Raw genomic sequence first — 27,082 nt, 5'->3', positions numbered from 1 at the left:
GAAGAAATGACAATGAATATAGCAATGTATTTTAAAGAAAATAATGAAGGAAGGATCTATTCAAATGGGGTAATACAACTAACATAGTGTTCCTAGCATATTTCTTGACCTTACATGTATATATGAGCAATAAAGGAAGGCTGAAAATCTAAAAGCTGACCTCCCATCTCAAGAATTTAGAAAAACAACAAAAAAGCAATGAAGAAAGAAGAAAGTAATTACAGAAAAATCAGAAATTAATGAAATAGAAAAATACAGTAGAACAAATCAACCAAGTGTTGATTCTTTGAGAAGATTAAGAAGATTGATATACCTTCAGTGACAATATTAATAGGATTGACAGACTACCAAAAGGACCTCAAAAAAAATGGGAAATACAATGTCAATAACAAAAGATGATGTGAAACAAGACAAAGTAAATTGAAACAAATCATTGCAACCTATTGTATAAATAAGAAAAACAATATGGGGATATAAAGAGCCACTTTAAGTCATTAAATTTTGCTATTGAATACCACAGGGAAAATTTTTCAAACACAACCAACATTGGTGCACATACAAAATATGAAATCTGAGGAACTGGATATGTATTAAAGAGATTGAAGCTGCTAGTAACGACTAAATTTACCACAAAAAAATTGAAAATGAAAAGTACTAATCTTACAAAGACTCTTCAAAGAAAAGTGAAAATCACTAGCACAAATATTTCAGGAGGTTGTCTTTACTATGATATATAACCAAATAAAAGGGGCATTCTAAGAAACGGAAATTACCAACCAGTCTCTCTTGTGAATGTTCATTCTTTAAACAAAATAGGATTTATTTTGTTAATTCTGGTGTTTATTCCAGAAACCCAATACTGATTTAATATTTGAAAAGTAACCATCATAATGCATGCACCAGATTCATGGAAAAGTGAGAAATATGAATGTTTCAGTAGAGATGGAAAAAAGTTAAAACCTACCCATTGGTAATAAAGATTCTTCACAAACCAAGGATACAATGAAACCTTCTAATAATTATAAAAAACAGATGAAGCATAACTATTTTACTGATTTTAGAAAATCAGTTGTCCATAGAATACATATTCCTACATTCTCTATTAAGACCTAGAACAATTCAGGTGTTCCTGTTGTGGCACAGCGGAAACAAATCGACTAGTATCCATGAGGATGCAGGTTTTACCTTTGGCCTTGCTCAGTGGGTTAAGGATCCAGCGTTGCCATTAGCTATGGTTTAGGTCACAGAGGTAGCTTGGATACTGCGTTGCTGTGGCTGTGGTGTGGGCCAGAAGCTGCAGCTCTAATTCGACTCCTAGCCTGGGAATTTCTATATGCCATGGGTGGAAAAAAAAAAAAAAACAACCTAGAACAATTAAAAATTATTTTAATGAACAAGCCATAAATCAGGATGGACAGTGTGTAGCCTCCTGCCATAAAGGCTCGGATGAAGTACACTTTGCTTGCTTACTAATGACGGCTTATAATGAGAGACAGAGCTCAGACATACAATGTGAGCCCTAGGTTTTCTAACTAATGGCTGTGATCTCTGGTGTTCACACTTAGACATAAATGAACCATAATTTTGTTTTCTATAAGTCAATTCAATCTGACTCTGAGTCACTGTTCAGTTACATCATTTGAAAACCTAGACCTCAGCTCAGCCCTGGATCTCACTCTGTCCTGTAAAATCCTGCCAACTCTGGTCGAGCCATAGCGGCTTTCTAGTAGTTCTGCAAACACACCTCTCACCCTTTCTTTCTCATCTGGAGCATTTTTACTTGCTGCTTCCTCAGTGTGTCTTCCTCACAGTGCTGTATGTCCTGGACCCTCACCTCCTTTATTCTGTTTACTCAAGTGTTATCTGCTCACTGAGGCCTTATAATCTAAAATTAAAAGTGCATCAACATCTCTTACAGCCATTTCCTCTGCTCTATGGTTCTCCTTAGCCTTATCCACATATCAGATGGTATATTTTATTTATATACCCTCTCTCTCTTCTATTTCCCAAAGAGCTTGAGTTGCATTAATACTATGTGATAGTCCAGTATATGAGTATAGTATGATATATCCATTCTTCTGATGATTGGTATTTAGCTAAGGACATTACCCAAAAAATTAATGGCCTACTTGTATTTGTCTTATTGTGCACATGTGCAGAATCATTTCTGAATTACATACCTAGAAATAAAATGCAGGACCATTCATAATTATCTATTCATCTTTATTAGATGCCAAATTTTCTCCAAAGTGGATATGCTAAGGTAAATTCCAACAAGCAGATTGATACCTGCATTTTCCCATACATCAGGTAATGTTGATAACTTTTTTTTTTTTTTTGGCCAATGTAATAGCTGTGAAACAAAATCAAATTTTGTGTCCCTGAACAAAACCACAATTTTTGTTCAAGTCTCCCTCCACCCCAACTTAATGCTAGCAGAATATCACCTAGGACTCTTTGGGTTAAATAGGATTAATTTAGGCCTGGTTCATACGTTTTATCCCCAGGGGAAGAAAGTGAATGGTCATATATACAAACTTGAGACTTGACAGTAGCGAAGTCTAGATTCCGAAACAAAATTTAGAATGGCAATAGAGGAAAGGGTACAGGATATATAAAGGAGAAGCTGAAAAAATTATAGTACACATAACTCTCTCCTTGAATGTAGAAAATGGAAACAGATAAATTACAAAGAGAAACAAAAAGCATAACGTAACAACTCAAAATATTGTCCAATCACATAATATTTTGTATTATACATCAAAAATCCATAGTCATTGAAAATAGACTGAGTTTCAATAAGCCAGAATCTCAGACACTTTGTTGTGCAACTGAAATAAAAGGACAATGCAGCATCTCTCAATCCTCATTACTTTCATAATTTATACTCACGTATTAATATGTTTGTTCTCTTTATGCTCTATGACATAAAGAATTATGAAAATCTTTGTTTCCGCATTTTAGGATTTTCAAAATTATTTTCCCCACACAAAGTCAAGAAATACTATTCTGCTAATAATTACATTTCTGTTAAAGAAGGACTAATTTAGGATGATGTAGGCTCACAAACCAGACCATGCATTTGAGTCAACAGAGCAGCTTTTTGAAAACAATAATGCCCATGCTCCAACTGTGTAGAGTTTGACTTAAGAGAGTAGGCTCAGGTCCAAGCAAATGTTTCAAATAATAACCTATTAAACTATTTTAACCTATACAAAATAGAGATAATAGAATAATAAAGTCCATCAGTCAAATTAATCATTTCATATCCAATTATGTGCCTCTGGTACTCCCGTCCCCTTCCCAATCTAGAAGATTTTGAAGCAAAATGAGATATTACATATTTTATTATGTAAATATTCTAAAGCTTTAATTTAAAAGATAAATTAAAAAAATTATAACCATAACACTGTTATCTTACCTTAAGCTAATAACAATAACTCTCTACTGCATTAAAATATCCAAACAGTGATTATATTTACCCTGTTCTCTCACTTTTTAGAAATAAAAAAATCTGGACAGTTGAGCTCTAGAGATTCACATGGTTGTTGTGTGTTTTGAGTCATGTCTCAGATGCCTAGTGCTATCCCTGTTTATTCCCTTTGTCCACGCATAATTTTTGACAGCAATCACATTTTTCTCTCAAAGTGTCTTTTTTGGATGCTCGATTATGCAGATATCCTTCTCTTAAGTATCTTTTAATCTACAGATTTGGTTCTTTCCCTTTACTTTCCCCTTAGGATGTATTTTTTTGAAGAAAGCATGTTGACTGTCCTGTAGATTTTTATTTATTTTTTTGCAATCTGTATTTTGCCAATTGCAACTCTTTTTAAGATGTTGAACATGTTATTTTGTTCCTTGAATTTCCTGTCAATTTGTTGTCAAGTATAAAGGTATGGCTAGATTCAAGAGTGATTTGGGGGGAAAGAGTATTTCCTGGATGATATTCCATAGTGGTTATCTTTTCTCTTGTGATGTTTGCAGGCATTAATGATCATTCTCTAGTTCATTATTTCTTAAAAATGGTGAATTTCTGTCATTCCTCCAGAATTTTTGGTGGAATATTTCTTCAAAAAGAAATGTCCCCAGTAAACAACTAGATTCTCTGAGGTACAGTTTGTATAGGAAATGCAGGGCAGATGCTTAGTGTTTGTCTCTATTTGCTGATTCTCAGAATGTTGAGTTGCTTCCTGAGCAACCACAAAAGTGACAATTATGAACTCATGGATTTAAAATATTGAATATGATTCAATTCATTTCATTTATTATTCTTTTTGAAGCTCAGCTTTTTCCATCTTTTGCCAATGGTTGTTTCCTCTTGCTGTCTCCTCTGTACTTTCAACAGGAACACATTATGAATAGATTGCTTGAATTCTAGATTGGCTAGATATTCCTTGCTCATTTTAAACATATTCTACTCCAGACATGATGTCAGCCAATTTCTCTTTGGAGCCCCAATTCTCTCTTTTGGAGGGGATGGGGGAGTGGGTACAGAATGATGCAATGGCACTTAAAGAATACATTCTACGCTTTAGTGATGCTCACTGCTAATGGGGTGGTCTTTTCAGGAGACAGAGATAGGAAATATGTGTTTTGTGAAAGATTATATGCAACATATGCTTATTCTGGTATATTCAGGAATGTAGGTTTTTAGTGATCCTCAATAATCTTATTTCTGAAACTCTTTTGTACACAGAAAGTTCCAACTGGCTGTGACATAAACTAAGCTATTTACATTAATTCATAATAATCTCAGGACAGTCTCAGAATACTCATAACTTGACTGTCACCAAGAATTATCAAATAGTTGAAGATTTTTTCTTTAATTTTCCCTCTTTAGGATATATTGTACAAGGAAGTTTGATTCAAATTACTGTATTTTAACTTCTCTTGAAGAAACTTTCTCACCATATGTTGTGTAATTATTCAGTATACTAATATTAATTGGTTTAATTTTTAAATATTTTCTTAAGAATTATATTTTAAATAATAATTTTTATATGAAATATTTACATGGTTTAAATCAAATGTACTGAAGAAAATAAGCCTAAATTCAGTTTCTTTCCTATAACCTCTAAGCTATGCACTTTAATTCTCTCCTCACGTGTAACCATTTAAAAAAAATTGGTTCATCTTTCAAGCTATAGATATAAATTTAATATATATAAATTATATATATATAAGTTAATGTGTACATTTATTCCTCATATATATTATATATATATATATTTATGGGAAGTGGTGGCATAATTTACATACTTTATGTGCCTTTTTAAGTATAAGTGTCTTGAAGATATCTTCACAGATTTTATGTAAAAATGTACATCCTTCCTTTTCAGAATTGCCTGGTTCCCCATTATATGATTGTATCATAACTTATTCAACATTCCCTGATTGATGAATATTTGTAGTTTTCTTGGTCTTCTGTTGAAGTACTGTAAAGGATAACTTTGTGTTTATTGATGATTCGACTTGAAAAGCAATTCAAAACTACTTCGAGAAAAAAGATACCATGATCTGTTAGAATTAAGATTTTTTTTTTATTTTGTTGACAGGCTATATTTGTATTCTTTACATTGCATTGAGCTAGGAGACTTTGAACATGCTGAGTCAGAGACCACTTCAGATACTTTACATATTAAATGTTCATCAAATACTACCTAGCTATTAGTCACATGGTGTTTAGTCCTCTGGATGAAGAAGGGGCATCTTATCACTGTAATAATACTTAACCCTGGGATTTTTGTTGAATACCTGATGTCAGGTGGGTCATGACTAAAGCCCGTACCACCCTGGGAGTAGGTACCACATGGTATTTATAATCCCTTTAATTACTTTCTGCAGAATTAGATATCATGGCCTAGTTATAAAATCCAGTCGCAAATTTCTCTCAGTAAATTCTTTAGATGCAAAGGAAAATTATCATTTTTTTGTTTGTCCTTAATTTAAAAGTGAAAAAAAGCATACACAAATTGTGAGAAATTGAATTCTTTCCAAACAAAGAAACTTTAAACAGGGATTTGCAGATATTTCTTTTTTGCCCTCAAAAAAGATAGATCGTGGCTATGTTTTATAATGGGATACCAGAGTGCAGCAGATCTCAAAGAAAATGGTTCTAGTCTAGTAGTTATATTTCTTTCTGCAAAGAGAAACATTGTCACATGGTCCAGTTAAGTTCCCAGGCCAGATTTGAAGACTTTTTTCAGTCCTACATAATAACAAGAAAAATAGAGTGGTTTTGAGTCCAAACTTAATCAAACTTTTTGTATTACAAAACCTCAACTGGTTCAGCCTTTTAAGAAGTCTGAACTGGGAACTGTGCAAGAGAACTTTTGTATTAGGGAGGTTGGGTTTACATGCTTAAAAAATATTAGTAAACATTTGTTACTGAAAAAGTGTACATTTTTTATTATATACACCTAATTTATTTGGATCACATTGAATATTTATTGTATGAAATGAATTTTTAGTAATAGTATTCCAATGTAGATCATTCATTATACAGGAAATAAAATTTTAATTACATTTACTATGACTGCTAGTTTTTTGACCATTTTCAGAACAAAGTCTAAAAACCAATCTGGAAATTATCCTCTAGCAATGGTCCTATGAACACATACTTTATTTTTTTAATGTTATTAAGAATATTGTTTATTTTATCAAAAATCATCTTTTCATGGAGAAAAGTTGAGAATAATTATTTTTCTTTTTCTATGAGAGATATTTTTCTTTTGCATAACTAGATTTTTATTTTATGAATGCAGTAATTTATATTATCAGTAGTTTCCTCTTTGAGTTTTTATTGTTAAAATTGTGGGCCAGTTCTAATCATGCATCTATAATTCACCTTTCTGAACATTTTTATGTGCTCATTATTGTTTTACTTTTATCTTTCTCAGAAGATATAATTTATATCTGATTAACTGATATATCAACCTACTTTTTATTACTGAAGGAGATATATTATTGCCATCATGTCATTATTATTAATAATGGCAAGAATAATAATTACACTTCATTTCCAAGATCACTCTTTATCCACAATGTCAAAAAACTGATCAACTTATTTTTGAAAGTTAATGCATTAAAAAACTGTCTATTTGTCTTGTCACAGGCTATTCTATAGAATCAAAGATTTTTCTTCATTAGAAATTTATAAATAAGGAAAAACACACTTTTTCTCTTTAATTTATTGAATTATTTCAGCACATGTAATCAAATGTTTTTTTTTTTGAGGGAGATTGTCAGCAGGAAAGATAATTTAGTGGCTAGATGATGACTTTATAACCTGCAATTACGCACATTAATAAATTAGAACAAAATGAAGTAGTATCAGTCTTAATGCACATTGTAAAACTGAGAGAAACATTAGTACAATGACAAGTCAATTAGTTAGTTGAGAATCAGTGATGCTAGATTTACTGAGATGTATTTTAAAATTGGTGATCATTGAATGAAACACTAAATGCCACCCTCTACCCCCTCAAGTATATCTTACACTTTAGTTGACCACAAAGTAGTGGAAAAAAACTTTGGATCCAACCAGCAGTTGCATAAGAGGCAATTAATGATCCATTAATGGGGATTGATCTTCATGGGTAGCTCATCTTACTGATTTTTTCAGGATAATAGCTCAGATTGAACAAATTAAAATAGTCAGATTACTACATGAAAATGTTCCATATGTACAAATCCACAAGGCTTATAGAAACAAGAAAAGCAATCTCTTATGAAGAAGGTCTTCTAACTCCAGAAAAAGAATGCAGTCCTTTTTAATGATTCTCCTAAAATACTAAAATTATAGCACATGATTCTCTGCAAGTTAACTATTTGGTTATTAAGAGTGACATGAAATTTGTGGAGTAACTGCAAATCCTTGTAAATTTTCTCATGTTTTCTTATCTTTAAATCAAAATTTTTATGGATAGTAATATAACATACTTCTGAATTTCATATTGTATGTATTATTTACACATAATGGAAACTTACTGATAAATACGGACCCAATTATCCCATATGAGATGTGGACTACTTTTAGTTGTGTATTTAGGTCCTGTGTTTATCATGTTTTATAACTAGGTTGTTGGATTAGAATTATTTTAGGTCCCCCAAAGATAGCAGAATGTACATATGATTATTTTAAAACTTTCTGGAATTTCTAACTTGATCATGAGAGTAAATCAATATAATTGCAGATATTCTGTACTGATTCAACCATTGTTTTTCACTTTCAATGCAGTATTCCATAAATTACATGAAAATTAAATTTTTAATAAAATAAACTTTGTGTTGGTTGATTTTGGCCAACTGTAAGCTAATTTAAGTGTTCTGAGCCTGCTTAAAGTAGGCTAGGTTAAGCCACGAGTTCAGCAGGATAGGTGTATTAAATTTATTTGCACTTTAAAAATTTTTAATTCACGAGTTACTGAACACAACCCCAATGTAAGTGGAGGGAGATCTGTATAGATTCACTAGTTTGTTTGTTTAACTATAACATCTTCTAATCATTACCATTTTATCAATAAAATATTGTAGACACCTTTGTAGTAACTTTGTTTTCTAAACCTGAATATTGCTTTCAGTCCAGGAAATAGGAATAGTGTAACTACTTGCAACTGTCTTCGAACATGTATGTAGTTTGTCTGTTGTAGGAATCGACATTGCCATTTTCACTTGTTGGTAAGAAAAAGTGTCATTTTATTCCAAATCTATAAATTATACTTCTGAAAGTCACTACAAAAGCTGATGTATTATTTTCCATAAATCTGGTTTCCGAGTATAGATTTTATATAAGCAGGATTTGGAGCTCTCTATTTTACAATAATTATTATGAGTGTGATAAATTTTTTTGATCTATGAGGTGTTTATGCATTCTGAGTGTCCAGTTTCTTACTAGTAAAAGAAATAAATCAAAAAGGTTATAACACAGAGATTGTTCTAGATGTAGAATAACATGAAAAAAATTTTTTTACGTGAACTTTGCTGTTCGTGCTTCAGTCTATTTTTTTTTTTTTTTTTTTTTTTTTTTGCCTTTTCTAGGGCCACTACCTGCAGCATATGGAGGTTCTCAGGTCAGGGGTCCAATTGGAGCTGTAGCCACCGGCGTACGCCAGAGCCACAGCAGGGACCCGAGCTGCGTCTGGAACCTACACCACAGCTCATGGCAACACTGGATCCTTAACCCACTGAGCAAGGTCACGGATCGACCTCGCAACCTCATGGTTCCTAGTCGGATTTGTTAACCACTGCGCCATGACGGGAACTCCATCTTCAGTCTATTTTTTAAACACCTCCTTTCATGGAGAATGCATCCTCTGGATGTGTATGAAAATCCAATAAATTCTACATAGTTTGTGTTTTACTCTCTTTACATTGTTTTGACTACCTCTTTCCTTGCAGTCTCTCACTTTGTACTTTGAACATGTTTGTCACATAATATGTCCAAATTTTTATGAATCTCCTTGCTTGTGTATGTCCCTCTCCATTAGAGAATATATTGAGATCTGCGTATCGTATCTATCACTTGGTTCCAATTATTTTGGATATGACCTGGCACAGTATAATCACCTAAGAAAAGTTAAAATAATCAATACAGAAATATTTGATGGAAAAGCTGACTTTTGTCACTGATATATCCAGATGTGTACAAAATTTGATACTCTGTAAATATCTCTGGAATTTGCTTTCTCCTGTGTTATTAGCTGTACCCTAAGGCAGTTCCATTCTTTGCTTTGGGAAAAAAACCATCAATAGCTTCAGGTCAGATTCCTACTAGCTCAGCATCTTTAGCAGGAAGACAGATTTCATTTTCCAACACTTTCCACTAAAGCCTTGGATTGGCCTCTAAGTAGGCTTGATTTGGGTATGTGACCATATCTGTTGTAAATCAGGTGAAGTTAGTGGAAAGGGAAATATGCAGCCTGGCCAAGCCTTCCATAGTATGTGCCACAGGCACTGTGTGGTAGGGTGGTGGCGAGGCCAGCCCCACCATAAGTGCCAAATTGGCAAGAATGGAGGGTTTAATTTCCCAAAGGGAAAAAGGGATTCTTAGCAGACAAGAACAACAGATAATTACTGCATTATCCTAAGGCACTGGAAAATAGTGTGTAATAACAGGAAAAACTCAGATTTTTCTATAGGCCAACTCTAATTAACCAAGATAATATTAAAATAAACTTAATAAATTGTATAATATTAATTGACAACCATTTGTCATTCATTTTTATTCTTTTAAAACTTGCAGCTTCAAGATTCTGTTACCTTGTATATTGCACTGAATCATTTTTTTAAATTTTCATTTTGAAAGAGTTATAAAAAAGTGTTCACACTTTGTACATGTGGTAAATAGTTAAAAATGTAATTGTGGCTAAAGAGGATAATTATAATAATATAGTATAAAATGTATGCATGAGAGTTCCATTCCGAAAAATGAAATGTAGTAAGTTCCCGTAATGGCTCAGTGGTAACACACCTGACTAGCATCTATGAGGATGTGGGTTCCATCCTGGACTCTCTCAGTGGGTTAAGGATCCCACATTGCAGTGAGCTGTAGTATAGGTCACAGATATGGCTCAGATCTGGTGTTGCTGTGGATATGGTGTAGGCCAGCAGCTTCAGCTGTAATTCAACCCCTAGCCTGGGAACTTCCATATGCCACAGGTGCAGCCCTAAAAAGCAAAAAAAAACCAAAAAACAAAAAGAGCTTTTCCAACCTGACATCCACAAATGGCCTTTTCTCCAAAAATGTTAAATTTAGAATGACTTTACATTTCTCCTTGCTTAAATATGCACATTAACATTTATTTCTTATAAACTCACCATCTTGTGACTTTTTTTCTATTAACAAATTGCAAAACCCTCCTACCTCTGTACCATCTGGATGCATGTCCACTATAGCACTCATTACTTTAATAAAAATGATTATTTATGTTTCTCTCTCCTCTCTGTGCTTTAAACCCTTCAAAGAACAAGCTGTTTTTCACTATTTTGTGCCTGCATAATGCCTAGAATATAGGAAGTACTTAATTTCTGTTTATTGAATAAATGCATGAGTGAGAGAGAGGGAGGGAGGGAATGAAGGGAAGAGAGGAAGGTCTTACACAGACTTGCACATAAATGGGTGTGACTAAATATGTAGATTGATTGGCAAATGGGGAAATTGGTTTGTTTATTCAAGTTAATACCTTTAAATCCAAGATATATTTTCCTTCTTTAGATATTGTTAGGACTCTGTTGGAACCTTAATAAATCCTCAAGAACTCCTTAATCCCTATCTAAATTGTCATTATTTCCCTTTCTAAGAGTTCTTTTGAAATGATGCCTTAATTGTGCAGTGTTCTGTTGCTGTTTTTATTTAATATTAACTGTTAATAAGCAATTAACCAAAGTCAGGAATTTTTGCTGATTGGCAATAAATGATTATTACAAATGTTATATCTGGGCTTTGTTGAAGTTGCTACAATGAATTTAAATCGGGAACAAAGAATGCTTTATTGATCAATGTCTCCCTTCCTGCAGAGCAAATCAGTAATTTGTTTCTTGAAACCAAACAGCACTTCAACAAGTATTCAAAGAAGTAGGTTGCTTCATAAAGAGGAAGACATACACAAGACTTGATATGTTCTTCCCGTCTTTGGCAGGAAGTATAAAATACAACTTGAGATGTATGGAAGGACCTTGCCCGAGGCTACAGATACTAATGATTGCCTATGTGGAGAAATTCTTTTTAATCAGTAGATTATACAACAAGATGGTAAAATTCTTGCTTGTTCAGCGGTTTGACAAAGCATTCCTGTAGGTTATTCTATTTGCAAATAGTAAAAATGTCTTTCTGACTTCCTCCTGGCACGACTCATTTATTTAACCCCGCAATTCTATCGGAAATGCATCCTTCACTAAAATAGATTAAATTGCAAATCTCTTAAGTGCTTTTTTCCCAATTGAGAATAATAAAGGTAAGAAGACAGCAGAATTCTAACTTACTATATCCTATTTTAAAATGTTGGATTCAACTTCCCTTACAATTTTTTTTTTGTGTGTGTATGTGTGAAAATATTTGGGTGTAGTATGAAGAGGAAAAAAAAAACTATAATAAACACACAGAGGAGATCTTTCATCTCTGAAAGATTCCGTTATGAATTGATTTTGATATTATCCCATCAAATTTTAGTTTGTTATTTCATTTAACCAGGACACTATTTCTAAAATATGTAGGAATTTTGTGATAGAAACACATATGATTTTTACTTTGCACAGATTGTTTTTTGTTCATAAGAAAAATAAAAGGTGAGACTAATACCTATTTTAATAATCATATATTTTTTCAAAGCAACCATTATAAAATGCTCCTTTTAGCAAAATTTTTAGAGGAATCACTACATTTTTTCAGCCAGCTATGAAATTGAGTCATGATCTTTCAATCATGTCACTGGATTTTTAGATAATCTTCTCAGTTTCACAAATAGCAAAACATAGGTGAGATATTAATATCTGATGTAATTTTCTGAGAGTTCTGATTTAACATGGTATAGAAAATGGAAATAAGATTATATCCCATGTAGCTGTTATACTTTGGTTTCAACACAACTTTAATTTTATTAGCCTTGGGGTTAAAAACAATAAAATAAAGAAGAAAAACCACAGCAAATGCAACTCACAGATATATTCAACTGAGAAAATGGAGGAGCAAGAAAGAAAATTAAATGAAATAAACTTTTTGCCCAAAAAGGAAGTAATTCACAAGAGAAAGATGTTCTTCAAAATCTACATAAAAGCGGGTACAAATGCAGAATTGTTCTCTAGTGGCTGTCGGGTGAGAATACTGAACCCTAACCACTTGATATGGGTCCCCAGAACTTTGCCCCTTTGGAGAAAAAATTCTGCAAAGAGACTGAGGGTAGTGAGGCAATTAAGAATTTATTTAAAGAGAGAAGGGAGAGAAGACAGGTGTGGAGAAAGCACAGACAAGGTTTATTAAGAGAAAAGAGAGGGAAGATAGGTGTGGAGAAAATACAGGCACAGGCAGGCTGGGCCGAGGGGAAGGGTAGAAAGGGAGAGAGAAAGTCAGAGACAGACAAAGAGTAAGAGCAAGAGAGGACGAGAGCAACATGTGCTTTGGAGGTCCTTTAAATCACTCCTATGGGGGCAGTCCTTCCAGACTTCCTTTGCCCAGTCATCTTGCTTCATCTAGCTTTGTCTCAACTCAGGGTGCTGCCCTCAGGATGGATTTTAGCACAAGGGTTTCTGGCAAGTTGACAGGAAGTGCTGTGCTCTGGTGCCTCTCCTTTCTCTGACCCCTGAGGAAACTTTCTGCTAGTGCATAGTTCTGGAGGTCTCCTTGATATCAAAAAAGAGAGGTAGATGGTCTCCAAGCAGGATGCAGTTTTTATCTTGAAGTTATCTGTCCATAGGGAACAGATTACAGTTGCTCAGCCTGGGACCATCTATCTCCTGCTTCAAAATAAGGTAGTATACAAAAACTCATTTTAGTAGACATGCTTAAGCAGTAGAAATTAACTATAGCTAACATCTTATTTGCAATTATATTTTAACTCAGATCTACTTGTCCATTTTTACTTGCCAGTTTTACATCCATTAAATCAGAATAGAAAATATTGAATTCAAGTGTTTGAACTGTGTCTCTGTTAATCAGCACTTTTTTCTTGGCCATGCCTGTGGCATGTGGAAATTCTAGGGACAGGGATCAAACCTCTGCCACAGCAGTGACAATACTGGATCCTTAACCCCCTGAGCCACCAGGGAACTTTTTAATCAGCACTTTTTTCTATGTTGCATTTCAAATATCTGCTCACATAAAATAATACTAATTAGGAAGTTCCCTTGCGGCACAGTGGGTTAAGGATCTGGCATTGCCACAACTGTGGTACAGATTGCAGCTGGGGCACAGCTTCTATCCCTGGCCTGAGAACTTCCACATGCCATGGATGTGGCCAAAGAAAATCAAATGAATAATAATTCCAAATAGAAGGAGAACCAACATGGGGTAAAAATTATATATTTGTACAATCAAAATATCCTTTGACATAGTTTGGCTAAGATGTCTCCAGCCTGGGCACCTTACCATGTTCCCCATCTTCCAGTTTTGTTTTGGAAAAGACTGTGTCCATTTCTTTTAAATTTAAAGGTAAGTGGTAGCTGGTGGTTTTATGTTCAGATCACGAAGTTGTCATCATCGAATCTACTCTGAAATCTTTTAGGACTTTCAGGACTTTATGGGCTCTCAAGAGTACCAGGGGACACCAGGGCTTTCAACATGATTGAAGATCAGGAGTGATCAGAGAAGTCTTGCCATACAATGTGCTCTTTACAATCAAAATCTAAAGAGTGAGTGGCATTAACAGGGATGGCCAAGGAGCAGTATGAGCTTTAGAAGAGGGGGTGGGATGCATCAAGGCTCTAGGGAGGAGAAAATCTGGGGCTCATAGAGTGGCTGGGCAGCTAGTTTATAGAAATCCCAGAGAGAATCCAGAAGTGAGGCTGGAGTCGTAAGCAACCCATACATCATGCAGTTCTTTGTAGACTTCATCTTTCAGGAGATGGGCATCTGCTGGAGAGATTTAAAGAGGACAGCAGCAAGATAACAGATGACATATTTTAAGATATGGACTGAAGTATAGAAAATGCCTTGAAGTTGGGATAAAAACAGAATTAGGGAGATGAGAAAGGAATCTATTTTATGTGCTCAGATGGGAGAATGTGATAACTTAGAATAAGGCAGTGGCAGAAGACAGACTTGAGAAATCTTAGAAAGATAATATTGACAAAATATTTTGGCCTCTATAGCTACTGGTGTCTGCTAATTGGGGCATACTAGATAGTTCTAATCACCTTGTATCTTAAAGACTTATTTTTATCTGCTCACATTAGAACATAGTAAAATAGAGGCTTCCTCTTTAAGAATCAGTGCACATCGCTTAGTCTTTGGATAAGTGAGGGAATTCCCATTTGTTTGGAACACTTAGACATTCTTCTGGTTTTCAAGACCTGAGATTATAGTGAACTTTTTTTTTTTTCCTTGCTTCAATTAGAAGGTTTAAACTGAGACTCAATTTCTTCATTGGCCCTTCTTTATGATACTTATATCTGAACACTACACCAGCAAACTATGTTTATATTGTAAGCCTGGTGTGTGCCTGTTCTAATTACCAAGCAAATGTTCATAAAGCAGGGTCAGAGCTAGAGTTATTCACTTGTGGTGAAGAAGTAACTGGTAAAGAAATGGTCTTACAACTGAGGAAGAATGTTGATAAAGTTATTGAAACACCCTATCATTATTCAGGATTGAAATGCACAGAATAGATATTAACAGATGCTTTAATTCTTCCAGACAGGCCGCTTTGTTCCAAGAAAACAATGCATTTTTAAAAAGAAGTAGCTACGTACTACAAGGAATCTGTGTAATTAACAACTACTATTTTGTTCTACCTTCGCAGCAAACCTGTTAAGAGGTTGTGATGTTTTATTCACATTAAAAACCTAAGAAAACTGGGTCATAGGAAATTTAAATATTTTTGATGGCATGGGGTTAATTTTGGATAGTAAAAGGGGAAGAACTTGCCAGAAAGCTAGCTGGCATAATGTAATAGAGCCATTAAATCTTCACAAAGAGATCTCTAAACCTACCTCAAGAATTCATATCAATTCAAGAGAATAATCTGAAAGACATAAAAATTTGCTTTTGTTCATTTTTTTAGGCAAAATGACATGCTCTTCTTTTTAAGTCCTGTTTTCATTTATCATTTCTCTATGCTTCTTTCCAAAACCTTTTTTTTTTTTTTTTGCCTTCATTTGTGGCATGCAGAATTTCTGGGTCCGGGAATCAAAGCCAAGCCACAACAGCAATCTGAGCCATAGCTGTGATAACACCAGATACTTAACCTACTGAGCCACTAAGGGAACTTCTTTTATGCTTCTTATTTGTTGACATATAAAAAGTATATAGTTCTCTTAAAATGTATGTATATATTTTGTTAAACAATTTATGTTAATCATAGAAAAATCATATAACAATAAAGACAAAATACACCCATTATGTCCATACTCCAGAATAACCCTATGGAGTATATTTATCCTAATTGTTTTATACACATAATATAAATGATCAGTGTTTCTTGTAGAAATGGGATGATGTAATAGATACCAATTCATAACATGTTTTTTTCTTCCAACAATATATTGTAAACTTTATTTGGGTAAAAAGGTATACATATTTACATGATTTCTTTTGTTTTTATGGTCACACCAATGGCATTCTACACCAAATGGAAGTTCTTGGGCTAGGGGGTCAAATCGGAACTGCAGCTGGAGCCTACACCACAGCCATGGCAACACTGGATCTGAGCCACATCTGTGACCTATGCCACAGCTTCTGCCAACACCAGATCCTTAACCCACTGAATGAGCCAGGAATAGAACCCACAACCTCACAGAGACAATGTCAGGTGCTTAACCTACTGAGCCACAATGGCAACTCTTATTTGCATGATTTTTTAGTAGCTGTGTGGTTCATCCACGTAATGTCTGACAATATATTAATATTTACTTTAGGTAGGTTCTTTGTCAGTAACTTTATGCAAATGTATATTATTTCACCACACAGGCTTCCAAAAAACAAACAAAAAATTAGGCCAACTTGAAGGGAGAGATAAATCAATCATGTTTTAAAGAGTAACACCATCAAGAAAGACCATGCCATGCCAAACTCACATCCCCAATAGTAAAACTCAGTTGTCACTCATCTCAGCAGTCTAACACTTCTAGCAGTGATCTCCTTCTGATGTTACTGGTTGGGGAAGATTTTATTTTCTTCCTCTAACAAACTCATATACATTCTTTAAGACCAATTTCAAATGTCCATTTCCATGCCTCGCCTTTGTATGTTTCTCCTGAGGAATTAGTTATCCCTCCCTCTATACATGTAAACAAATGGTAGGCTCCCAGTCACATACTTCATCACCCAAACATTGCATGTTCTTTTAATGCCTGAGGTTTTCATTCCTTGTTGCATTCTCAGCACTCCTGTAGTGCTTGGCATAGAGCAGCAATGCATTTATAAAGAAAGGTCCTGGGCGTTCTGTCATTTACAGGGCTGATATTCAGTCTCTACAGCAATATACGTGTAAGAGTTGTTAGAGAATTAAAATACTTCCATTGCCTACAGTCGACTGCAACTATTCTAAGCTGTCAAATGTTCCACTTACTTCTCAAGAATTTGTCCTGGGGAACTCTGAATTTCCTTGGATCCAGGCACTAAATGGTTAATGATGGTACAACCAAAAGGTCTCTAGGAACCGCCTGCTCCAGCACACCCCCCCACTCTCTTCTCATGGTTCTGTGAGTCGTAAAGCTGATATATTTTTTGTTGTCCTTTTGGAGCCTCACCTTGACATGTAGCAGTTCCCAGATCAGGGTTGAATTAGAGCTGCAGCTGCCGGCCTATACACAGGTACAGCAATGCTGAATCTGAGTTACATCTGCAAAATATGCTGCAGCTTGCAGCACTGCTGAATCCTTAACCCACTGAGTGAGGCCAGGGATTGAACCTGCATCCTCATGAATATGGCTCAGGTTCTTAACCTGATGAGCCATAGGGGGAACTCCCCAACTAATAATTTTTTTAATATCACTGCTGTTGATAGATATGTCACATTACATTTCCCAGTGGACCCTTGTAAGATGGAGCAACTTATAATGATATTTATATTTGAGCTTTGAGATGATACTCACTTTGAAAATGAGATTTTTTTTGTTGTGGTTATTTGTGTTGTTTTTTCCCTTCATTTTAGGAAAGCTCAGAAAATATTTTTAAAAGCCATATTTTTCTCTGTCAATTACAATACTGTAATCACTTATAATTTCTGTGCCCACTGAATACTGAGCACACCTTGCATAGGTTTCCTATTTTTACTAGGTAGTTTCTATTAAGTGAGCAAGTGAATTACAAGATTTGCTGCTTCCTTGCTCCTTTTAACCCCCTGAATCAAATACTGAATCAAGTACTTGATAAGCAACTGATGACTTTTGAAATAGGGAACCAGCAGATTTTTAGACAGACAAGAATCATTTTAGTGGACTTGACATCTTTGAAATCCTTTTCCTATTTTTAAATTTTAGTCTTCATTAATACAACACAAGTTCTGACCATTCCTTTCATTCCTTGACACAAAATAATTTTGAGAAGTCATTGTAGAAAAACCACCAGTGTATCCAATAGTACAAAACTTTCAGTCATATTGCAGACCAGTTCTAGTTCGCTGAAGTTTTGATAACATCATTATAGCTATTCCAATAAACAGTGTTTTTATTTTCCTTTTTGAAATAGTTTTCCCGTGATATAATTATTATATAAAGAACGACATATATTTAATGTGTACATTTGGATGAGTTTGGACATATGCAATAACCAGTAATCCTGTCACCACAATTAAGGGAATAGACATAGCCAACACCTAAGTTCCCCTGTATCTTCTTGTTCTTTTTTTTTCTTTTTTTTTCTTTTTTTTTTTTTTAATTATGGTGACTTTTTAAAGAGTGAAATGCAAGTATGTTTTCAGTGTGGTAATTTTTTTTCATTAATAAAATTGAAATTTGAATCATCTGTATTTTACTACTTACTAGGAAGTTTTATTCCACCTGGAAAATCAGAAGCAAACATAAGTGCAATCTTTTGAACCACATTATGATCTTATTTTCTTTCAAAAAGTTCTCCAAAGCTATTTCCTAATATTTAACTTTCCAAGTTTGTTAACAAAGTTAAACATTATTTTTATAATCATTTGCATTTTCCAAGGTCATTCTGGATTTAGCTATTATTTCTAGAGGACTTAGAAATGGGTGAAGGGAGAAGAGAGATGGAAAACAAAATGAGAGTTTGAAATGTGGCAAGAGAATTAAAGCAGGAAGAACAGAAGGAAGGTTAGCAACTCTAAATCTCAGACCTGGAGTTCCCACTTGTGGCTAAGTGGTAGTGAACTCTACTAGTTTCCATAAGAATACTAGGATCATTGTCCTTGCTCAATGGGTCAAGGATCCAGCGTTGCTGTGAGCTATGGTGTATGTCACAGATGTGGCTCAAATCTCACACTGCCACAGCTATAGGATAGGTCAGCAGCTGCAGCTCCAATTCAACCTGGGAACTTGCATATGCCAGAGAGGCAGCCTGAAAAAAAAAATCTCGGATCTTCCTGTGAACTTGGCTGACTTCCTTCCCCTCAGTAGATTCCTTCATTACCCTCTATTCAGTTATTTAGAGACAGATTCATTATTTTGGAGCTTAACTCCTTTGAACCTTAAGATGGTTTATTTTGACCTAGATCTCACTTCCCAGTAATCCTAGGGAGCACACTGGACAAAAGGAGCTTTCTCATTTGATCTGGAATGTTGATGAAATGATAGTCATATCTCATTTTTAAATAAAATATCACTATGAATACTATATTTAACAATTATTGGTAGCAACTCCTGGAAAACAGAGTACTGTATTTATACACTACTATTACATATATAGCCCATTTATTTTGCTTCACAGATATTGTGTTTTTTGCAACTTGAAAGTTTGTGGCAAACCTGAATTGACCAAATCTACTGGTGCCATTTTCCAATGGTATTATTTTTTAATTAAGGTATGTACATGTTTTTTAAGATACATGCTATTGCACACTTAATAGAGGGCAGTATAATGTAACTATAACTTTTTATATTCACTGGGAAGCCAAAACATTTATGTAACTTGCTTTATCATGGTATTCACTTTACTGTGATAGTCTGAAACTGAACCACAATATCTTTGAAGTATACCAGTACTACTTTATTGTTTTGCAAAATATCTTTAATTCCTTATGATATATAGTCAAAAACAAATATCACATTTCACCCACAAATGTTAAATATTCAGAATTGTCTGCGAGAGGCAATATTTCTGGCTTCCAGGAATATTCAAATTCCTAGAAAATAATACACAAGTGTAATGAGTATTAATACTCTAAGTTATCTTACAGCCCAGAAAATACCAGTATACTCTGGAAAAACAGATCCACCACGTTTCTAAGTCCTACCTTGGTTTTCCTAAGAAAGGCCTACTGACTATGGGGCATGTGCATATCAGTATAAGTTAAGGATATTATATGCTTCCACTTTGTGAGGAAGACATTATTTTCATTTCAGGTGTTAAAGACTAACCCTCCAAATGCAATGTGGAAATCGTGTAAATATAGTATGTGATTTGTACCTAGTAGTTGCACAAATTATTTTGAGTGGATGGGACTGGTTTCCTGAATCAAGTTGTCAGTGGCCTCTCTCCCCAAACCTATATTCATCATTCTGAATAAATTAAATTTTGTTGTTAAAAATCTTAATTTGGAGTTAGAAGAAAATATTGATACATTATTCCCTCTATGATTATACCTGATGACTTCTATTTGAAATACACTTGACACTTGAACTACATAGATGGGAGGGGCCCCAACCCTCCATAAAGTCAACATCCAGGTATAAATTCATAGTGGACACTCAGTATCCAGTTTCTCTGTATCTGATACAGAATCAACCATGGATTGTGTAGTACTGTGGTATTTACTATTGAAAAAAAAATCATGTTTAAGTGAACCTGCATATTTCAAACCTGTGTTGTTCAAAGGTTAAACTCTTTAGTATTTATTGAAAATTTGTGAGAAGAGAAAATTCCTGTCTTGAAAATGACATTTTTATAATCTAAAGTTTTTAGCAGAAATAAAGGAAATTGCAATTAATGTTTGAATTTTATGCTGAATTTTTTTCTTAGATGTTTCTGTTTTACACTTGAATAATCTTCAACATATTTGATTGCTGGATTACAACTGTTCAAAGACATTATTATAAAAATACATCTTGATGAAAGTCATACTTTAAGTCTGTTCTTAACAGCCCCCAACATTTCAGTAGCTATCTTCTGGTATTCATTCTGAGATTGAAAATCTACAGAGTTACTTCATTTACTTTTGGGTAATAGAGTCTCATGAGCTTCCATTTTAGTGCCTCTTTGTATATGATATTTTTATCTCTTTTTTGTTTAATGAAGTATTTTTACAAGCTGTATTTTGCATTTAATTTTAATGACCTAAAAAACTATCAAACTTTGTTTTTAATTTTCTCTCAAAAATATTCAAATTAGAATTTGCATTTACCAGTTCACTGTGTTGGGAATGATCAGCAGAATGAACAAGTAAATACAAGGAAATGCATCTTTTATGGTTGGACAAAACCATCAATAGGAACAACAAAGAAAAGACTTTGTCTCTTTTTTTTTTTTTAATAAGCTTGAGAAAGCAGATGTCTTACTATAAACAATATACTTCACCAACCATGTAAAAATTTATTTCCATTGTCATGATTTACTTAGTTGAAAAATGGCTTGTACCAGCTTGCAAGTTACTTATTGTTCTTATTAAAGGAAGTTGTTCTTTATGGAAGGCAATGGACTGCAGTAGATAGTAATTTTATACAGTAGAGATTCTAAAACTTGTGCTTCCTTAACTGTCTCTTCAGTGCTTAAATATCCTCAACATAAAGTCAGTTAAGAGAACTGAAGCCATAAAAATCCTCTCCATATAGGCAGCGTGGAAAAAGACTGAGAATTCAAAATCCAGAAATATGACTCTTTTGTCGTCATCAAAGTTGAATCAAAAGTAAAGCTAGCTGCATGATGGAAAGGGAGAAAGAACCTTATTCAGCACAGGACAAGACGATAATTTTAGAGAATATAGTTATGTTACAAAAGGAATATAGCAGATTTAGCTCGAAAGAAATCTCATGTTTAAGAGTGTTTATTGACACTAATTCAAAAGGTTATGAGTTCAATAAAACAGGTATTCATATTTATTGGATGATTATATATTTTACCAGACAGACAGAAGTGATTATAAACATGTTAGATCTGTTTCAGTGAATTGAATGGGTGGTTACCAAGTCAGAGGAGGATTAACTACATTTGAAGAACAGGCCTTTGGAAGATTAGAAAGGAAAATAGAGGAAATACTAAATAAGGCCCTGAGCATGAAGGACTGCTGGAAGTATGAAATAACCATTAAATTTTAGAGGGCTATTTATAGGAGTAAAGAAAGACACAGTTTAAGGCCATAGTAACATAAATATGATTCATTGCACCCCTTATTTAAGGACTTAAATACTTAATTATATAGGTGATAGTGCAATAGTACATTTTCTTGGGTGAAGGAATGGCATAATACCATCTCAAAATTGAATGACTTCAAAGAAGAGCCATTTTTGTTTGTTAGGCAGTGGCAGTGAGCTGGTGGTTACTGAGGCCAGTTGATGTAGAAGGCAATGGCTGGGTCAGTCTGGTTCTGCTCCTTATGATTTCATGCTCCAGCAAGCTAGACTGAGTTTCTTCAGATAGTTGCATTATGCTTCAGGAAAGCAAGGTTTCTTGAGGCATACACTTATAAGTTGCAAAACTTCACTTCCTCTAGATTTTATAGTCAAAAATAAGTCATCCCAGATTCAAGTATTGGAGAATAGAAACTTCAATTGAGAAATGTTAAAACCTTAGTGAAAAAAAGTTTCCATAGAAGGGTGAGAGGAATTGTTGTAAACATCTTTTCAAACAATCAACTCTGGGAAGTAATTTTGGGAATAGAATATAAGATTTGAATGCCAGTAAAAAATGAATGCAGCAACTCAGATGGACTGTAGATAGAATCCAAACTATGTAAGAATTTTCAAGGGAATACAGTGTAGATGTTAAATATATGTTAAAGAAAAAAAATGGCAGATTTAATTGATTGACCTGATGATGGAGGGATATGACAGACTTCAAGAGACAGAAAATGTTTGAAAGTTGATGCCAGTAAGGCGAATTTCAATTTAATAAGTTTTAAGTGGAGATTATAAAGTTGATTTAGGCAATTCCTTGGTGACACAGTGGGTTAAGGATCTGGCATTGCTGCAGCTGTGGCACAGGTCACAACTATGCTGAAGGTAAGATCCCTTGCCTGGCAACTTTTATAGGCCATGTGTGTAGTTAAAAAAAGAAAAGAAAATAAATTATGGAAGTCAAAAAGAAGTGGTACAATATTTTTCAAGTGCTTAAAAGAAAAGTAACATAAATTCAGACACTTAAATTAGGTATGATAAGTCACTGAAGACATTCTCAGGTGAAGGGAAACTAAAGCAATTGGTCAAAGAATGGCTGTCCTAAAGAATGGCTAAAGGAAGTCCTCTAAACAGAAACAAAATGATTTAAAAAGAAATTTTGATACTTCAGGAAGAAAGAAAACAATTTGTAAAAATATGAGAATATACATTTAGCTTTTCTTTTCTTAAGTATTTAAATTGTTTGACAGTTGAAGTGAAAAGTATAAAAAATGTCTGATAGATTTTTAAATATATATAGAATAAAGTTTTAAAGCAATTACATTGTAAGTGAAAGAGTGTAAAAATTTTAAGGGGAAGAAAAATGTCTCAACTTCATTCAAATTAGTGAAATGAGGACACCAGTTGATAAGTTGTAATGTGAGTACAATGTAACACTTAGAGCAAACAGTTAAAAAGCTATGCAAGGAATTATAATCAGACACACTACAAAGGGAGTTCCTGTTGTGGCACAGCAGAAAGGAATCCCACTAGTATCCATGAGGAGGCGGGTTCAATCCCTGGCCTTACTCAGTGGGTTAAGGATCTGGTGTGGCCGTGAGCCGTGGTGCAGGTCTCAGATGAGTCTCAGATCCCTAGCTGCTGTAGCTGTAGGCCGGCATCTACAGTTCTGACTCAGCCTCTAGCCTGGGAACTTCCATATGCCTCAGGTGCAGCCCTAAAAAGCAAAAGCAAAGAAAAACAAAACAACAACAAAAACACTACAGAGTATTTGAATAACATACCAAAAAGCAAAAACAGAAATGAAAGAGAATGATAATGAATAAAAAAAAACCTAAATGTCAGATGTAAGCTCTAAACAAATCAATAATTAGATTATTACTAGGTCAGTTGTTAAAAGAGCAGTTAAATAAACATGCTTCCACTAAATGCTGTGTACAAGAAACCTACTTCAGGAGTTCCCATCATGACGCAATGGAAATGAATCTGACTAGGAACCATGGGGTTTCAGTTTTGATCCCTGGCCTTGCTCAAGGCTTAAGGATCCTGTGTTGCCATGAGCTGTGGTGTAGGTTGCAGATGCAGTTCAAATCTGGCATTGCTGTGGCATAAGCCATCAGCTATAGCTCCAATTAGACCCTAGCCTGGTAACCTCCATATGCCGTGAGTGGAGCCCTAAAGAGAAAAAAAAAAAAAAAAGAAAGAAACTTACTTCACTTATAATGAATGATATTGACAGGTTTACAGTAAAAAGATGGGAAAAGATACATCATAAAATTTTTAATAAAGAAAAAATGTGTGGCTGTTATTGAATAAGGTAAAATTTAATTAATATTACATAGACTTCTGAGCAAAGAAATCTACCAGAATGAGTAAGAGTTATTATATAATGATAAAGGGTTAATACAGTAAGAAGACATACATCTTTAAAAATTTTTGATAATGTTTTTATATCCAGAGATACTAGATTATAAGGAGCCATGAAAAATGAAGGTAAACCGTTTCAGCCACTATCCACAAAAAGGATTAACTTTTGATTATAAAAAGTCATTACAATTTGGTGAGAGTAAAACACTGAAGCCATGAATAGATACATGGGCATAGGTTACAAGCAGATAATTTTCTCTAGATCAGAATTTAATGACCAGTATAAATACAGAAAAATGTTCAACCTCACAAAAGTAATTAAATAAATGCAAATTAAGAGCAAACCTAATTCATTAAGCTAATGAAATGAAGATTAGAAAGTTTATTTGAAAATCCACAGACATTGGAAAAACATATTTATTATTGTCATTTATCTGATAAAATGGACATGCATATGCTTGTGATAAATTTGTAACAAGCTCATTCTTAAAATGAATTTGACAACCTTTATAAAAAGCCCACAAATACCTATACCTTTTAACATAGTAAGTGTTCTTCCAGGAATATTGATGAAATAACCTAACTGTAGTAGAGATTTACATAAACATATTAATCACTGTGCTATTTATAATTATACTAAAAGCTAATATTTATTGAGTATTTAATATGGGAAAGATTCTCTTATATGAATGTTTGTGACAAACATTAAATGTTTGTGGCAAAGACAGTTAACACCAATCAAATACCTCAGGCACTTTCCCACATTTTCCAGTCTTCACAACATACAAGTTGAACCCACGTGACTGTTTTGGTCAGTCAACTGCCAGGACCTGAAGTGTCCTGCTTCTGGTCTGGAAGCCATCGGAACACATGCTTGTGATGACATAAAAGCATTACAATATGAAGACAACCTTGTTTCTTAACAGGTAGTAGAGATTTCCAGCGATTCCTGTCTGACTCGAGGTGAGCAAGGAATATGTTTTTCTACCAAGTCACTGTGATTTGGATTGGTATGTTATTCTAGCATAACCTTGATGGATAAAGTGCATTCACACTCCCAGTCAATTAGAAAACCCTAATGGGTGGGCACAATCATTTCGTCATGCTACATTTGAGGAAATTAAGATACAGTGTGGTTAAGAAAAAAATTGTCAATGTAAAGTATGCTGTGATCATAAGTACTCCCTGATTTAATCTTTCTGTTTATTATGGCTGTTAATTCTTGCTCATGGGTGTTCATTCCACTTATAATTTGTAATTTTTAATGTGTAGCCTTACATTTATGTAATACACAGTTACTGTTTTAGTTTTTCTCTGTGAAAATCCCTCTTTTCCTCTCCTGTTTTGTGGAGAAATTGCATCCAAGAAATTGGCTTTAAAGACAATCTTTTTAAATATTACAACAATTACTGTTCTTAAAATCAAAATTCAAGGTCTAGAAGAAAAGTATGCTAATCTAAACTGAAATTCCTTTTACTAGAAATACCTAGAAATGAAGGATAACATACAATAAACATTATTTTGAATGCATAGCTAAGCTTGTAAGAATGCAAAATCATCAAATACCAGCAATAAAGAGGTGACTGTTAATCAACAAAGTGAGGTCATAAGTGGGTGCCGTAACTGCCACGTGGATGTGATTGGTCACCAGGGGCTTTTGGCATTAGTGCCAACACAGGAACTGTAGGTAGGACTTGGGTCTCCACGGAATGGTTGTGAGCTAAGACATGCATCCAGAGCCAGGAATCTTAAAAGGAGTAAATCTCACTGGACCGGAAAAAAATAATCATCTTTGGGCACGGGAAGAATAAACATCTTTATCTGCCTCAAATCTGACCAACCAAAAGTTTCTCCTAAATATTTGAGAGCTTAAACTTGCACTTCGTATGGAAATTGGTTATAGATTTATACCATATGTGTGGGCTGGAAAAAAATCTCAAGGTGCAAAAGTTACATAACTTAAAACATGTTGATAGAAGTTCTGTGGCTACAAAGAAACCAAGGCAAATGACTCTGGTGGGATGCTCCCACCAAGCAGGGGAGGTGGGATTCTCCCAGGGATAAACTACAGCAGTTACTGTATGTTATGCAAATGTTAGGCTGTGCATTAACACAATTACAGATCACATGAAGGAACAAACTTCCACAAGCCAGAATCACCAGACATAATAGGCAGCACAATTAGACCAAGAAGCACTTATGATCATAGTGTGTTTTACATTTTTATGAAATTTAAGGTCAAGACACTTGGAAAAAAGAACAGGTAGCTTTGATAAATGGAATGAATTGCTCAAATAGAATAAAATAGTCACTGAAGCCAAAAGAAAATACAAATAAACTAGTGAAGTAACAGACGAGACACATGTAATGGGAGAAATTAGTGAATTTGTGGAAAGAGAGGATGACAGAGCTAGGAATGCTGCCTAATGATTTAGATGTGAAAGAAAAAAGATAGTTTGGTGCAGCAGTCTCTCCTTTTGGCCACATTGTCACTTTCTGTTGTTTCATAGATCTGCGATCATTTGCAGCCTGAAAATACTAAATGGAAAACTCTGGAAATAAACAACTCGCAGGTTGCACACTTTTTGTGTAGTATAATTAAATTTTG

Source organism: Sus scrofa, chromosome 15, assembly GCF_054392235.1.
Source record: "Sus scrofa isolate SSC_HxYL_T2T_F1_AM1 chromosome 15, Sscrofa_HxYL_maternal_Yorkshire_Landrace_v2.0, whole genome shotgun sequence".
Taxonomy (NCBI): domain Eukaryota; kingdom Metazoa; phylum Chordata; class Mammalia; order Artiodactyla; family Suidae; genus Sus; species Sus scrofa.
Note: the sequence above shows the minus strand (reverse complement) of the source record.